We start from the raw sequence: 11,545 nt of genomic DNA on the forward strand, positions 1-11,545 counted from the left end.
AATCACGCATTAGCATTCCTAAGGTCACATGGGACCCCATTTCAGCCAATCAGTGGGCATAATGTCGGATGGTCCACCCATTTCTCCAAAACCCCTCCTTCTTCCTCCTGTCCTCTGTGCCTGTCAGTCCAGCAGCACTGCTAGTCTGTGGAAGTCGCCATAGCAACACAAAGAGATTTAATCCTTGCATGGTGTTTTTATGGCGCCTGGCTTGAAAAGAGCAAGCTTTGATGGGCCATGCAAATGCATTTAGCCCATGCAAAATAAACAGTTCTGCACTGTGTTGCACAATGTAACAAATAAATAAATAAATAACCATCTTCATTATCATCAAAATATTTTACTTGTAAAGTGATTGTTTCTATGAGCAAATTTTACATTCCTCAATTAAAAAAAAAAAAAGAAAGAAATTTGAGTTAGCCGTGAAAAACATACATGTATGCCTGTTGTGAAAGAAGACTCCTGGACGAATAAGGATTAGGCTCCAACAAGATCCGAAAGAGCACATAAGAAATGTTGTCATTCCATGCACATTGCTGCACATCTTAAATGCTTAATAATTAACAACAAATTGTGCATAATATGACTGTTATACAGAAGATTAATTTCACAATACACTTTTCTTATATTTTCTTTTTTGTGTACTGACTGTTTGATTTCTACATTTGTTTCCAGGGTTGCTGTTTTGTACATGCTAAATAATCTATTTGACATTTATAATTATAGTGCAGTGTGTTTGCACTCTTCCAGCACACTTTAAATGATATATATTTTTACAAAATATTGTGAAATCATTTTCCTTTCTGTGTCAGGCTTACCAAAGTCATTTGTTTAACAAAATCTTTAAGGCAAGAGAACTTGTTTAACAAGGACTAAATAAAAAGATGACAAATGATGATGAAGATAATATTAATACAATTTCCACAATTAATTTACAATTAATCCATTTATCGTTTATTCTGCCATGTTACACACTTTGTCATGTGATATAAGGGAGTGTGGTTGGGTTGGAAAATTGTGTTTGGGGGGTGGGGCTGCTTGTACGACTGTGGATTTCAATGTATGCAAATGTATTCAAATAATGGGTTTTAAAGATCCCACTAAAATGCAGGCTTTGGGATCTGAGGGTTAAGCTGATTGGTCGATGGGCTAATTTGATCTTTTTCGATTGGTCCTAAGGGTGATGGCCTTGTGTGTCTGTGTTTATGTGTATGAGGGGGAGGTGTGAGACATTAAGCAAAATCTACACTATGACCTAATGTCTGTCTGTGCATGCGTGCATGTGTGTGTGTGTGTGTTAAATGAGGTTTTGCTATCCACATTACTTTCTTAAGCATTTTTGTGACCCATCCAAAAGCTGAAAAAAATCAGGGATTCAAGAAACAGGCCAAAATTTCCACATTATTTCCTCAAATAATTGGAACTAAAATTGTGCAAAGACACACAAGCAAACGTTACCCTGCCAAACTCCTACAGCAGAAATAAGTTTAAAAAAAAAAAACATTTAATTAGCTGTGTTAACACCTCCCATAAACTTGATATTTATACCTGATATATATAGACCAAGGCCAAAATTCTGACCTTGGTCTATATATACTTGCATAAAGATATACAGTAGCTTTAATAACAAAAATACAAACAATGGGGTCATCCCAACATTGTAAATATGCATGCGTTTTTTCTCACAATCCAATTTACACTGCAGCAGTAGAACTCTCCAGCTGAATAAAAGTACATTTTCTCTTCATATCCTGAGTCAAATATACAAACCATAAATAAATGACTACAGTCATTACTATGGTAATGTTGAATAATTCATCTGTAATATTCTGTTTGACCAGTACTTAATTATATAGTCCCCAACAGCTCCCCAGATACTGGGTTTCCGGACACAGTGATCCGCTGCCTTAACCTCCTTTCCAGTAAGGGAGTAATTCCCATAAGCCCTGTGGTGGGAGGCTGGGGGCATTCGCCACAGGATCGCATGTCACCTGCATGGTTGATTTGATAGTCGTCAACTGGAGGAGCAATGGGCCTCCAAATTGACGTGAGCATCATATTATGTGGGGATGTAATAGAGTATGCATAATTCATAGAAAACCAGATGAAATATTTATAGGGGTGAGGGGTCTCCGTGCACTGTGCTCATCCCACTGGTACAGTCATGCTCCTGAGAAATGTCTTCTGCAATGCTGAGGGTCTTTTCATGCCTAATAGTCTTAGATAAAGTGACACTCTTTGAATATCATATTATCATTTTAACAAGTGCAGCAAATGCTTATAATAACTAAAATGAAAGGGGGAGGGGGGTATGTACAGTACATGCACAGTCTATCACCTTACGAAAAAGACATCAGCACAAAGGCTGGATTATGTAAGTCTGGTCAATTCAGAGCATTACTCATTCATATAAATCAAATTCATGATAAAGCCAGGTATTACATACAGTTTCTTTTGGATCTGAATGGGAGTGTGAGTGCGAGAATCAAAACTAGGTCAGCAGCTATATCCTATGTACACAGACTGCCATCTCATGGTCAGTAATAGCAGTGCATTTTATTTTGTTTTACACAAAGTTAGAAGTTTTTCAAACCATCTGGTGGCTCAGTGTCTCAGCGGTTAGCACAGTTGCCTCGCACCTTTGCATGTTCTCCCTGTGTTTAGTATGTTTCCTCCTGGTACTCTGGGAGGAACTACAGGGAGTACCCTGGTTTGTATCCTAACTTCCTGGAGATCATTTTGATATATATATATATATATATATATATATATATGTGTGTTATAGTAAACAGTACACGCGTGCACGGATGTTACCAGTGAGAGATGCGCACTAAGACCCAGCAGGGGAGACAATTACACACAATTCCGCAGCGCAAGAGAAATAAAAAAACATTGGCTCAGTTGTGATCACTTGATGCTCGGCCTCAAAACAAGAAGCGCATGCGATACTCTGTACTCGTAAACCAAGACTTGTTAGTTTTTCAAGTCAAATTTTATTTAAATTCTTTTCTCGTCTTGCAGAACACTTGCAAACCGCATTACTTGCAATCCGAGGTTCCACTGTATATATACTATTTTGCCACAAGTATTCGCTCACTTACCTTCTTAATCCATAAAGTTTAATGATGTTGGCCTATTGCATAACAACTTCAACTCTTCTGGAAAGGCTTTCCACAAACTTTATAAGTGTGTTTATGGGAATTTTTTGACCATTTTTCCAGAAGCACATTTGTGAGGTCAGACACTGATGTTGGACAAGAAGGCCTGGCTCGCAGTCTTCTCTTTAACTCTTCCCAAAGGTGTTCTATTGGGTTGAGGTCAGTCAAGTTCTTCTACACCAAACTCACTCATCCATGTCTTTATGGACCTTGCTTTGTGCGCTGGTGCCCAATTATTTTTCGAACTGGTGTCGAGGTTGTTTTTCAGTCATTGGGCTCAGCTCTGTCATTGGGCTTGGAACTGTTAATGCTTCATTATACCAAGACATTTTGGACAATTTCATGCTCCGAACTTTGGGGGAATAGTTTGGGGATGATCCCTTCCACACACACACAAATGATCAGTTTTATTAGCTTAATACAATCAGGGTCTATTATTATATTATAATAGTATATGTATATTACACATTATACAGTAGTAGCATAGATGTCAAATAGGATGGCTTATTAAAATCTTTTTACAGACATTCACATCAGTGTTTTGGGGAAATTAGTTTTCTTCATAAGTTCCATCTGTTCATCATACCTTTAAAAACATATATTTTATGCATGACAGAACGTTTTAATCATCTTTCTTTTTGCTGTGCACAATCTGAAATGATCTTCTACTAGATATTTTTCATTTCCCCTTTCATATCTTACAAGCAGATGAAGAGCTCATGCTGTTGCCAGAGAACAAAGGAATTAAGAATAGATGTCTCTCAGATAAAAGAATTTGTGCTAATGTTTAGAGGTTGTTGAGTCAGGTGTGTGTAACAAAATTATTCTTCTTCTTTTTTAAGGTTCAAGTGGAAAGGGGTAACTTTCTTATGATTATACATATAACATTTCCACTGATGTTATCACAAGGCCATTCATAGAGAGGGTCCTCCTTAATCTCGGCTTAAATCACATTATTGCATGAAGAAAGTGCTCTTTACTCTTGCTTTCAACTGACACACTCAATCATAGTTCAGATTTCAAGATTAATATAATCACATTTCCTAAAGGAAGAAATCTAACAGCATTTACAGATCATACCTTTTATTATACCAAATGCCTTACTGTGCTTTATTTTATCTCTAAAGGACTACACTCAATGTTTAATTTATTTAAACACAACTGCATACACAACTGCATGCACACGCATTTGGTTATTTAATCAGATAATCATGTAGTAGCAGTACAGTGACAAAAACATATATAGATTAACATTAGACAAAACATATTTAATCACATAGATGACAATATTTAATCACGCTATTCATATATACGTATATAACAAATATATTCACACTAAGTACTAAATATAACCTTGAAGAACCAAGGTTTGCAGCTAAAAATAAAATATCATGGGATGAACTGTGACACATAGAGGGCCTGAGGAAAGTGAGATGCTTTTGCACATAAGATCACACACACTTACACTGCATGAAGAAAAGTTTAGCCTTGGCCAACTTAGATAAGAAACAAACCTGAGGAAAGATGCTACGCTGAAGCTAAGTTGGGTGAGGGGGAAAAAACCCAAAGTATGAATGGACTGTTGTAGCTGAGAAGCATTCATTATCTCTCATCAGGAAACAACCAGATAACCACACACATCATGGTTAATGCAAAGTACAGTTTAATTGGCTGTATAAATAAAATGGATTCAGACCAGTGAAGGAAACACATTAAATATTATAAAAAAAACATATAATAATATAATATTAAGATATGAAATACAGTTGCAAGCAACAATGACGAGCCCGAGCACCAGGGCCGTGCAGAGACGCTTAAAGGGGCGGGTGTTCAAAGTTAAAAAAAGATAGAACAGGCTGAATAACAACAACTCACATTCATGACGAATCTAATATGGAATACTGTATGACTGTCATCAGGTGGGGATGCAGTGCTTATTAAATGTTTAAACTATAAAGATACAATAATCTTACTGCTGTACAATCAGCCTTTTATCTAACTGGAAATATAACCTTATATCATCTGTTACTTTATGTATCTTTTCTTTAAAAATAGTGTTTTTTGAATATCATAAATATAATAATCCATAATTATGTGGATATCCATATTAGATCGTTTTAGTGAAATAAAAGCCCTCCAGAAAAGAAGGGAAAAGTCCTGTAACTTACTTTAAAACAAAACATGTTCCCTAAAACGGTGGACAGAGCTACAGACCCCCTGTAACACCCTTACCCAGTTAGCTAGCTGTTAATGATCACCACTACTTGTGCAGTTCATAAAAGGACAGGTAATGTTTGTCCCGCTGTTGCTCAAACAGCACGCTCATTTATTTCAATTCATTTGTTGTTATAGACTATAGTGTGCGCTGTACACCCTATTTACTGTTTTGTTGCAGCCTGCACCTTTCAATTAATTTGCCTGCTTCTCCTCCAGCTCCGCACCACCCAGCCTGTAGAAAATGTGTGAGCTCGTACCCAGCTCGTAACAAGCACGCTCTGCACTCAAGGGCGAGCATTGGTTAATGGCAGTCATGTGACTGATGCAAGCCAGATCCTTTTATTTAGCAAAACTGAGATTAATATTTACATTTTATAGTTGAGGGGCAAAGACAGGGCTCCATACGCACATACAAAAAAATATATATATAATAAAATAAAATAAAAAAAAACAAGGAAAAGGCACGTGAGGCATCCTGGAGGAAAGGGGCGGGTGCTCAAGCAGTGCCTGCCAAGCACCCTGTGCCATTGCCACCCCGGAGGTACCATACAACCGTGTTTTTTAAGAGTGTTAAGACCCTGAAAAAGCCATCGCTGGCCGGTTGCACTGCACAAGTTGCACACATTACACACTATACACGGATAATGACAGTTTAGGCGCTAAATATTTGTTGAGTGCATTAGTGTGTGTTAGTGTGAGGGTTAGTGTGTGAGAGTACAAGAGAGAGGTGTGTGTTTGTGTGTGTGTGACGTGTGGATGTGTCAGTGACGAGTAAATGTGTTTGTGTGTGTGGTGTATAAGTCTGTGTTAACCGTGCTGACCCGTTTGAGATATCAAAAATCCCTCCGCAATTTTGGATCCTTAATGTCTATAGATCACATTGACCTGGTTTGGTGGCAATCGTATAAATTCCCTAGGAATAATATATCAAAATCTAAAGAGAAAAAAATCTTAGGGAAACAAGGGGGTCCTGCGCACCCTATAGTGCTTGCGCCCTAAATAAGTAATAATAAATTGAGGTATACATACAGATACATTGAGGTATATAGATACATTTAAAAAGGCGTAACTGATTTGATGTGGAGTGGAGCATACGTGAGCATCTGAACTGATATCACTGGCTAAATGACGAGGTGGATGGAGAGACCTGCTCCTTATGAACCAAGTACCACACCTATCGGCAAATCAGCGCAAGGCACATAAAGATTCAAAGAACTTTTTTTGGGAAATTAATCCCAGAGGGAAATTGCTCTTGGTTTTACAGTTGCTCAGTTTAATTTACCGGGAAGCAAGGAAAGTTAGATTAGGAAAAATATATATATATATTAGACCGAAAAATTAAATAAAAAAAATAGAAATGTAAAAATTAAAGAAAAAATAACAATAAATATAAGTAAAATAGAATAGAATTAGCTCTGGCATATAATTTAAGTTTCAAGTTTCATTGTCATATACAGATAACAATGAAGCATCATTACCGTAATGAAATTCTTAGACCCGTGGTCCCCAACTTTACATAAACATATAAATATAAAAATATAAAAGAGGGGGAAAAAACATTATTTCAAAGGTATGTGTATGTGCAAGTAAGCTAAGATAATTTAGTATTTACATATAACAGTGCAAGATGCAATGAAGTATTTTGAATATATATTTAAAGTGGCATTGTTTAAAGCTGTGGTTCTCAAAGTGTGGGGCGCGCCCCCCTAGTGGGGAATACAGGTATGACAGGTGGGGCGCAATGAACGGGAGGGAATTCGTGGAAAATAATAGGAAAGTACCTATTCTAATTCATGCTTTTCTTTATTGATTTATTTAATCTTTATTTTCTTTATCGGACACTCAAAACTAAATAATAACACAAAGAAATAGATCATTAATACAAGTAAATTAAAATAACATCAGAGAAAAAGTGGAACCATAGTGCAACAATTACGGTTTAACGTCGGCATGTTAATTGCAGAGGAACAATATATAAGGAAACATTCGGTATTATATATGTAATTTCATTTATTTCAATGTGTATGCTGATGTTTCTGTATTTTTGTTAAAAATTTATATTTTATCAGGCAGTACTAGTCCTGCATTTCTAGTTTCCAGTGTGGCAACAAAGTAGCTTTTTGATCCTTCAGGCGCTGAACAGAAGGGAGGATCAATATCGTTCTACGCTTTTTATTGCTGTGCGGCATTTTGCGATGATCTTCGCAAAATGGTTTATTTACACAGCTATTGAATTCGGAGATGCGAATATAAAACTAACTTTACCACGGACACAAACAGGTGTTATGCGCTAAAATGCCCCCCTGCCAGGGATTGCCCCCCTACATAATCTCTATCAAATATTATATTAGGACATACATTCAAAGGTTTATTATTATCAAATATATTATTACTATTATAATTAACCCTAGGCACGTGACAGCCATCGAGACGATTAATACAAATCCTTAAAAATGATTATTTTATGGCACATTTATTTTGCAGGAGTTTGTCAATGTACAAATAACAAATTATTTATCACAAACAACACTAAATAAATATTGTTTGTGGTGAAAAATTACAGGAAATTATTTTTATTACAAAATAAGCAATATAAAAATATACATGTTGTATATGAAAAAATATATATAATTTATATACTTTTTCCCCTATACAACATTTTTTTATATTGCTTATTTTATAATTAAATTCGTTTGTTATAATTTGTAATTTGTAAACCATTAACCTATGAATTAATGTTCTAACATATTATTTGAAAAAGTTTATGTGGGGGGGGGCAATCTGTGGCAAGCGGGCATTTTAGAGCATAACATCGGGTCAGTAGCGTACATTATGTAGTGAGCATAATAACGTCAATGGATACATTTGTTACATGGACCTCAAAAAAGCAGGTGATTCAGCACTATCAGCCTAATCAACCAAAAAGCCAGCCGAAAGGAAAACATCATAAAGCCTATGTTGCACTTGGATTGGTGGGGATGGTGGGGGCAGAGGGAAGACCCATGTGTGTTTTGTGTCTTAAACCGCTGGCAGCAGACAACATGAGACCCAACAGAGTAGGAAGACACTTAGAGACAACACACCCCAGTCAAGTTAATAAGCCACTCGACTTCTTTGAAAGAAAGCTCTAGATTAGTGACGAAGTAAGCCTGTTATAACAATTGCACGTGTATTTTATCTGTTTTGAACTTGGTGTTATTTGATCCTATTGGTTTGGAAATTGATAGTTCAATAAATAGTAAACTTGTCCGTTTTCGTTATATGTTGACAAGTGGGGCTTGAAAATTCGCCCACCGCCTTAAGTGGGGAATGACAGAAAATGTTTGAGAACCACTGGTTTAAAGTGACATTGTTAAGAGTCCAGTGGCTGTGGTGAGTGTATATTGGTGTGTGCAGAATGTCAGCAGTTCAGAACCCTGATGGCTTGTGTATAGAAACTATCTCTGTATCTGCTGGTACAGGTCTTGATGCTCCTGTACCGCCTGCCCGACGGCAGGAGCGTGAAAAATCTGTGGCTGGGGTGGCTGGGGTCAGAGAGAATCTGCTGCGTCTTTCTCCGACAGCGCTGTCTGTAGAGGTCCTGCATGGCTGGCAATTGAGTCCTGGTGATGCGCTGTGCTGATCTCACCACCCTCTGCGGAGCTTTGCGATCTAAAGCATTACAGCTGCCATACCAGGTGGTGATACAGCCAGACAGAATACTCTCGATGGTGCATCAATAGAAGTTTGTGAGTGTTCTGGGGTCCATGCCGATCCTCCTCAGGCACCGCAGGAAGAAGAGCCGCTGTCTTGCCACTTTAGTGATCACACCAATGTGATTGCATTTGTGAAGGACGTCCGTTACGTATTCAGCATAATTGTTGATGTTGTTGTCAGTGGCAGTCCGGAAAACTTCCCAGTCTGTGATGTTAAAGCAGTGACGCAAGGTGTTGTCTGATTGGTCGGTCCAGCGCTGAACCAAATGCGTCATAGGCTGCTCGCGTTTCAGCTTCTGCCCATAAGCTGGCAGCAGCAGGACTGAGGAGTGATCTGATTTGCGGGGGCGGGCTTTGTAAGCATGTGCGTACGGCGTGTAAACATGGTCCAAGATGTTCTCACCTCGCATTGGAAAGTTTATGTGCTGGTAAAACTTCGGCAGAACTTTCTTCATGTTGGCTTTATTAAAATCGCCAGCCACGATGAAAGCAGCCTCCGGGTGTAACGTTTCCTGTCGGTCGATAACATCAAACATTTCATCCAGTGCGCGCGTGATGTTGGCGTGGGAGGGAATATAAACAGCGGTACAGAATATCGCCAAAAACTCTCTGGGCAGATAAAAAGGTCTGCATCTGATCATGTTCAAGATCAGGAGAGCACCCCGATGAAACTTCCTGTACATCAGTACACCACAATTTGTTGGTCATTATACACACGCCACCTCCCCTGCATTTACCCGAGTCTATTGTTCTATCCCAGCGGTGAATGGAGAGTTCCTCAAGGACAATGTCAGGGACGAAAGGGTCCAGCCATGTCTCCGTAAAAGCAAAGATGTTGCAGTTCTTAATGTCCCTATGAAAGGTTATCCTGGCTCTTAGTTCATCAAGCTTGTTTTCCAAAGACTGGACGTTCGCTAGAAGAATGCTGGGAAGCGGGGCACGGTGTTGCCTATTCCTCAGCCTGACCAGGATCCCGGCTCTTTTTTCCCTTTTCCGGCGTTTCTTCTGCCCAGGTAGCCATGGTACCTGTGGAATGGTCGTTAAGACCTTAACAGCTTACAGAAAGTAGGCATTTAAGGTCACAGTTCTAAAAATGCAGGACACTAAAGAGACTTGTCAACTTACTGTAAAAAACACCCTAAGAAAGATGCCCAGGGTCCCTGCTCATCTGCGTGAACGTGCATTAGGCATGCTGCAGGGAGGCATGAGGACTGCTGATGTGGCTGGGGCAATAAATTGCCATGTCCGCACTGTGAGACGCCTAAGACAGCGCTACAGGGACGGTACATCCGAAAATCACACCTGCGTGACAGGTACAGGATGGCAACAACAACTGCCCAACAACTACAACAAAGTCACACCAGGAACACACAATCCCTCCATCAGTGCTCAGACTGTCCGCAATAGGCAGTCCATGAGGAGGAGATGCACTGCAGTACTTTAAGCAGCTGGTGACCACACCAGATACTGACTGGTACTTTTGATTTTCAGCCTCCCTCCATTCAGGGACACATTGTGAAACATTTTTAGTTTATGTCTTATGGTGTTGACTCTTTTAGTGTTCATACAAATATTTACACATTAAGTTTACTGAAACAGGTGAAAGTCAGAGGACGTTTCTTTTTTTTGCTAAGTATATATAAGAGAAACAAAGTTTAATTGGTTTTCTTTTTTAAAAAATCAACTTTTATTTTTAAATGCATACAGCATTATCATTCACAATACAAGAAATAGCTTAAAGTTGACTGAGATAAATTAAGTGCATTACAGTGCCATACATTCCTATTTTAAAGCCATTTCTCAGATGCAAAAGCTAAAAAAAGGTATTTCAAATGACTTTATGTATCAAAAAAACTAAGGTACTGTTATGCGCTAAAATGCCTACAAATTATATATATATTTTAATATAAAAAGTATATTTTTATATTGCTTAATGTTTAATAAAAATCGTTTTTTGTATAATTTTTCATAATAAAAAATATTTATTAAGTGTAAACATTTTGTATTACATGACAAACCCCTGCTAAATAAATGTGCCACAAAATAAACATTATATGAAAATTTGTATTACATGTCTTAATTTTCTATTAATTCATTTTGTATTAATTTGTCACTACCTAGGGTTAATTATAATATTAATAATATACAGTGGCTTGCAAAAGTATTCGGCCCCCTTGAACTTTTCCACATTTTGTCCCATTACAGCCACAAACATGAATTAATTTCATTGGAATTCTACATGAAAGACCAATACAAAGTGGTGTACACATGAGAAATGGAATGAAAATCATACATGATTCCAAACATTTTTTACAAATAAATAACTGCAAAGTGGGGTGTGCGTAATTATTCAGCCCCCTTTGGTCTGAGTGCAGTCAGTTGCCCATAGACATTACCTGATGAGTGCTAATGACTAAATAGAGTGCACCTGTGTGTAATCTAATGTCAGTACAAATACAGCTGCTCTGTGACGGC

This window comes from Clarias gariepinus, chromosome 6 (assembly GCF_024256425.1).
Source record: "Clarias gariepinus isolate MV-2021 ecotype Netherlands chromosome 6, CGAR_prim_01v2, whole genome shotgun sequence".
Lineage (NCBI taxonomy): Eukaryota > Metazoa > Chordata > Actinopteri > Siluriformes > Clariidae > Clarias > Clarias gariepinus.